Below are 6,551 nucleotides of genomic sequence, written 5' to 3'. Positions count from 1 at the left end.
TCTATGATTAAAAGTATGATTAAACCATCAGTTTGAAACTAAGACTGTGAATATATAGATGAATGTATAAGGCAAAAAATGAGGCACAAAAAATATATATATACCTGCGGCAAAAAATACAACAAAGAATACGGCAAAGAATACGGCAAAAAATCCCAGCCCTTCAGGCATTGATGTCTGGGTTTAGTGTAATAGCCGATGTATTGCCATCAGGAAAACCTACAACACCTGGTATTCCTTAGTGGTCAACCACCTAAGTACTGACCAGGCCCAACACCGTATTGCTTCCAAGATCAGACGAGATTGGGCATGCGCGGTGTGGTATGGTAGTAGATTTAAAGTACATCAGGCAAGACCCTGCAGCTGGTATGCAGCTATTGAATACACCATAAGCCTGATTGTTATGATGGGCAGATGATCTCTTAACAGAGAAACATATGTTTGACCATCATTGCACCAAATTGTACCCCAAGTGTATAGGTATACGAAGGTTTAAATCATATGGTCAATGAATTTTGCCGACAGGAACCGCCTGTATGTTGCTTTTTTGTGCTATGCAACATCATTAAGGAAGGGTTTTTATCGTTTGGTAAGGTCAGGATAAACCCTTTGTTACACTGAGGACATGCCAACAAAATTAGTAAACATCCAAGCATAAATATGTTATGAGATAATATAGTAATATTAAAGTTAAAGCTGGATTAGCCTAAAACTTTCCACAATCCTCCCCCTCCACCCTCGCAAAAGGTATAGGGCAGAAAGTGAAAATGGACCAGAAAACATATTTGTTAACTGAGAAGACAGATTTGGAACGGTGGATTAGGTAGATAGGAAATATATCTCCAGAGACCAAAATCTCTATTATCCACAGATAGGCTAACTAACCCAGTAGAGCCTGAAAAGACTGTCTTTGTAGCAGTATTGTTGAGCTAGTATGCTTTCAATAAAACAGTCATGCATGTATACACAGTGTATCCACAATGTATCAATCAGTGGTTGTAACATATATCCATATCAGGTATCAATTGTGTTATCATAACAAGGTTATATACTCTGGTTTTGTGCCTGTATTTAGGACCTGTATAGAGAGATCCCCAGTGCTGATTTCCTAAATACAGGCACAAAACCAGAGTATATAACCTTGTTATGATAACACAATTGATCTCCTGATATGGAGATTTTGGTCTCTGGAGATATATTTCCTATCTACCTAATCCACCGTTCCAAATCTGTCTTCTCAGTTAACAAATATGTCTTCTGGTCCATTTTCACTTTCTGCCCTATACCTTTTGTGAGGGTGGAGGGGGAGGATTGTGGAAAGTTTTAGGCTAATCCAGCTTTAACTTTAATATTACTATATTATCTCATAACATATTTATGCTTGGATGTTTACTAATTTTGTTGGCATGTCCTCAGTGTAACAAAGGGTTTATCCTGACCTTACCAAACGATAAAAACCCTTCCTTAATGATGTTGCATAGCACAAAAAAGCAACATACAGGCGGTTCCTGTCGGCAAAATTCATTGACCATATGATTTAAACCTTCGTATACCTATACACTTGGGGTACAATTTGGTGCAATGATGGTCAAACATATGTTTCTCTGTTAAGAGATCATCTGCCCATCATAACAATCAGGCTTATGGTGTATTCAATAGCTGCATACCAGCTGCAGGGTCTTGCCTGATGTACTTTAAATCTACTACCATACCACACCGCGCATGCCCAATCTCGTCTGATCTTGGAAGCAATACGGTGTTGGGCCTGGTCAGTACTTAGGTGGTTGACCACTAAGGAATACCAGGTGTTGTAGGTTTTCCTGATGGCAATACATCGGCTATTACACTAAACCCAGACATCAATGCCTGAAGGGCTGGGCTTTTTTGCCGTATTCTTTGCCGTATTCTTTGTTGTATTTTTTGCCGCAGGTATATATATATTTTTTGTGCCTCATTTTTTGCCTTATACATTCATCTATATATTCACAGTCTTAGTTTCAAACTGATGGTTTAATCATACTTTTAATCCTAGAAATTTCTGGTGTACTCTTATTTTACTTTACAGTAATTAAAGGTTATGTTTTAATATATTCAAATTACTACGTATACATTAAATTACAATTGTTTCCAAGAGCGAGTGCTCCCAACAAAGGTCACTTTTTCTTTACTCTTCTTCTCTTTATTACCTATGTAATAGACCTATGGGAGCACCATCGACAATCACCCTCTTTATCTACCTATAGGAATTTTTTTCCCCAATGGTAGATGGCGATAAATTCCGAAAGTTTTTCTTCGGGTTGGTCGATTTTCTTGGCAACACATTTAAATCACTAATTCATTTCAATACCACTTAGTCCTGTGCGGCATCCTTAACCCAATTCCTTACTGCAATCACATTACGATCACCAGAACGAAGAAAAAGCCGTGAGTAAAATTCCTAACTACATAGCAAGTTTACTTGGCGCAGTCGCAGTGCGGACATTGCGAATGCGCAATAAGCGGAAAATCGCTGCGATGCAAAGAAAAATACAGAGCGAACAACTCGGAATGACCACCGTAGTCAGGGCCCTGAAAATCTATGTTTCCAGGACAGCTAGAGTCAGAAAGACTGACTCGCTATTTATCCTACATGCACCCAACAAGCTGGGTGCTCCTGCTTGGAAGCAGACAATTGCTTGCTGGATCTGTAGCACGATTCAACTTGCACATTCCGCGGCTAGACTGCCGCATCCTAAATCTGTAAAAGCCCATTCCACAAGGAAGGTGGGCTCTTCTTGGGCGGCTGCCCGAGGGGTCTCGGCTTTACAACTTTGCCGAGCTGCTACTTGGTCGGGTTCAAACACTTTTGCAAAATTCTACAAGTTTGATACCCTGGCTGAGGAGGACCTTGAGTTTGCTCATTCGGTGCTGCAGAGTCATCCGCACTCTCCCGCCCGTTTGGGAGCTTTGGTATAATCCCCATGGTTCTCACTAAGACGTCAGAGAAAATAAGAATTTACTCACCGGTAATTCTATTTCTCGTAGTCCGTAGTTGATGCTGGGCGCCCGTCCCAAGTGCGGACTCTCTGCAATACATGTATATAGTTATTGCTTAACTAAAGGGTTATTGTTATGAGCCATCTGTTAATGGGGCTCATTATTGTTTCATACTGTTAACTGGGTATGGTTATCACAAGTTGTACGGTGTGATTGGTGTGGCTGGTATGAGTCTTATCCTGGATTCCAAATCCTTTCCTAGTAATGTCAGCTCTTCCGGGCACAGTTTCCCTAACTGAGGTCTGGAGGAGGGGCATAGAGGGAGGAGCCAGTGCACACCAGATATAGTACCTAATCTTTCTTTTAAGAGTGCCCAGTCTCCTGCGGAGCCCGTCAATACCCCATGGTCCTTACGGAGTACCCAGCATCCACTACGGACTATGAGAAATAGAATTACCGGTGAGTAAATTCTTATTTTTTCACTGATCGCTACGCAGCGAACAACGGCAGCTAGCGATCAACTCGGAATGACCCCTTAGTCAAAATCGTACATAGACAAAATCGAAAGTACAGATAGTCAAAATCGGGCATAGGAAGGATCTCACTGTGTGTACACACCTTACCTTTACACCGCCTCCAGGATTCCTGGAGTCTGTTTGTTGAAGCCTTTTTCATCGTTGTTCCGTTTGGCCTTGGGCTGTACTGTCATACTACTACCACATGTTGTCACAAGAGGCCCTCAGCGGTGTGTCAATTTCAGGTGCGATCAGATAGTCGCCGGCTACAGGGGGAGTGTATTTTTGCTGTGCAAGTGTGCGATCGCATGTGTAGCAGAGCTACACAAACTGATTTTGTGCAGTCTTTGCACAGCCTAAACTTACTTATCCAGTGCAATTGAATCCTGCTGATCAGGGCTGGAGCTGATGTCAGACACCCTCCCTGAAAACGCTTGAGCCCGTCTGCTCCTGAAAACTGTCAGTTGCCACCCACAAACGGCTTCTTCTTGTCAATCTCCTTGCGAACGCCCGTGCGAATAGATCGTTTGCACCATCCCATCACTGACCGGCGAAGCCCGATGTAGCTGTGCGACATGCCGGCACAGTGCGGTGCATACACAGTTCGGTGCTTACACAGCTCGGATCTGATTGCCCGCTGTGAGAAAACGCACAGCAGCGATCAGATCTGAATTAGGCCCTAAGACCCAGGTCCAAACAAGGGCAGATTCTGCGAATATCTGCAACCTGTGCATGTGCTGTAGACAGCAATAGACTATACATGTGGTGTTCTGTGCATATGGACATGGATGACGTTTGAAAGTGTGGACAGATTGATTCATTTGTTGACTGACCATTCTTCTTTCTGTGAAATGGGCATTTCTGAGTGGATACAATGCTACCACACAGAACTGATCCGTCTCTCAGGAGTGTCATGGGCATGTCACTGACTTCCGTCCTTGTTTGTAGCGTGTGGACAGAGATGGGATGCTTATTTCAGACAGATTTTTTTTGCACCAGCTTTTGGTCGTAGAAACATAGAATTTTTGAACCACTTGGCCCGTGAAGGCTTACTGCATGGAACAGTTAGGTCTGTACTTATCAGCAGTAAGTGGACCAAGAACTAGCCAGTATTCCAAACCAAAGTGGAGTGCATTACTCAGTTAACTGACATTTCTGCAGCCGGGTACATTGGTTCCACAGGGAAACATCGGGGTGTAGAGATGGATCTTGATCCAGGCACCAACATGCTAAAGCTTTAGACTGTCCCAGGATGTATTGGGGCCTCCTCTATAACCCCGCCTCCAGGCACTGTGAGCCCAGTTTCGAGTTGGTGCCTGCAGAAGCAGGTTACTTAACAGAGGGCCTGCACTGGGCAACCCTGAAAAAGCTTTTAGAAGGCTGCAGCACCTACATGTCAGGGTGACATTCTGTGCTGCGGCTCCATCACCTCCCCAGCGGCATTGCATACTCCCGCTGGCTCTGTTCCTGGATACTTGCAGCAGGGACGTTCCAGCATTGGGAACATGGTCACAGCGCTCTTCTGGTTCGCATAGCTGCTACAGAAGGGAAGAGGTAAGAGGGTCCCCCAGGCGGGACCCACCATTAAATCGCGTACCAATCGCAGTCTAAGGAGACGGACTGCGACGCTGGTGTGGACACTGTAACCAAGCAGGGACCCCACTATATCCACCAGGGCATAGGAGTACAGGTCGGGTGTTCTAATGCCCATGTTACTAAAACTCCGTAGTACCAGGTGGTGAGGACCAGCATAGGGGAGAAGGCGCTTGACCTGTAGCCCCTCCCCCAGCTCCGGGCGCCATCTACTGCTGCTGTTCCCGCCCGTGAGCTGCCTCATGCTCTACCTCACTCCCTGACTGAGATGCTAGGCGCCATCTTCTAAGAATAGCTGCGACTGGTCTCCCATTCTGCAGGGCAAGGTCTCCTTTGTAAACCCGCCTGTACCTCAGCACCGTGGTTTTACAAGCACTTAAGTAATCTACATGTCAATATAAAGACAGTGTTAGTTAAGAACAAGTGTACCTGTGCCAGAATATATTGTACGAGTATTCTGATATACACATCCGTTCTCAGAACGTGCATTGTTTTATATATATAAATATATATAAAGGGTTGTGAGGGCCGGCACTCTCTCCAAATGATTGTAAGTACCCAGGTGCCTCCAGAGCTGGTCTCCCGACCGTATGTAGATAGAAGATAACAGTGGCACTCTCAGGATTTGGAAATTAATACACACAGGACACGGCTGTCTCTGTTTCACATATCGACATTTCGATAATTTAATATCGTCATCAGGATAAAAGACATAAGAAAATACACACATTTAAATACCTACTCACCCCACCTCGTGCATCCAGGCCATCGCCACGGGCGCCGGGTCCTCTGACGACACCCCATTGCGTTGCGCACTTCCTGTGCGCCCGGCAGCTCGTGCGGTGACCTAGCAACCAACGTAAACAAAGTGATGTCACTATGCACAGTAGAAACATAACAATACACTGTAGGTCTGGAACTTCTATTAGCAGAATCGGATCAAACCCGACAACTATTAGCAAAGGTCTGAGATCCCAAATAGACACATAGAGCAAAATGTAAACATAGGATACATCACAAAATGAAGCCAATATGGCTTGCGGGATCAAATCTAGCCTTAGAGCTAAAGCCGTACTGTTTATCAATAAATGGTCTGAATTAAATACAAGCAATCACATATGCAGGGCCAAAGAAATGCAAGAACATATGATACCACACAATAAATATATATAATGTGAGATTAATCTCACCAAATCAGATTAAGCCATCAAAAATAGGTACAGAGGTAAACACATATCTTTTTCAGAGAATCATCTGTCAAGAACATTTCAGAAAAGGAATTTTCTCAAAGAAAACAGTTGAGGAGGAGATGTTCATTTAAGCCTTTGGGGGCAATGGTGTTCAGACGGTGTATCCACCGTGTTTCTCTCTGTAGAAGGGCTTTGCCCCTATCTCCACCTCTCAACCGTTTGGGTTCGGAGTCAATGATTTTATACCTTAGCGTTGCCTATCCATGATTCAATAATT

At 44.0% G+C, this 6,551-nt stretch overlaps 2 pseudogenes; one reads left to right on the top strand and one right to left on the bottom strand.

Annotated features, from left to right (window-relative positions):
• Positions 1–216: 216 nt before the first annotated feature.
• Positions 217–335, bottom strand: LOC134911995 (5S ribosomal RNA; annotated as a pseudogene).
• Positions 336–1,698: 1,363 nt separating this feature from the next.
• On the top strand, positions 1,699–1,817 carry LOC134911993 (5S ribosomal RNA; annotated as a pseudogene).
• The last annotated feature ends 4,734 nt before the right edge of the window (positions 1,818–6,551 follow it).

This window comes from Pseudophryne corroboree, chromosome 4 (genome assembly GCF_028390025.1).
Source record: "Pseudophryne corroboree isolate aPseCor3 chromosome 4, aPseCor3.hap2, whole genome shotgun sequence".
NCBI lineage: Eukaryota > Metazoa > Chordata > Amphibia > Anura > Myobatrachidae > Pseudophryne > Pseudophryne corroboree.
The sequence above is the reverse complement of the archived record's forward strand: the minus strand, read 5'-3'. Positions and strand labels throughout refer to the sequence as shown.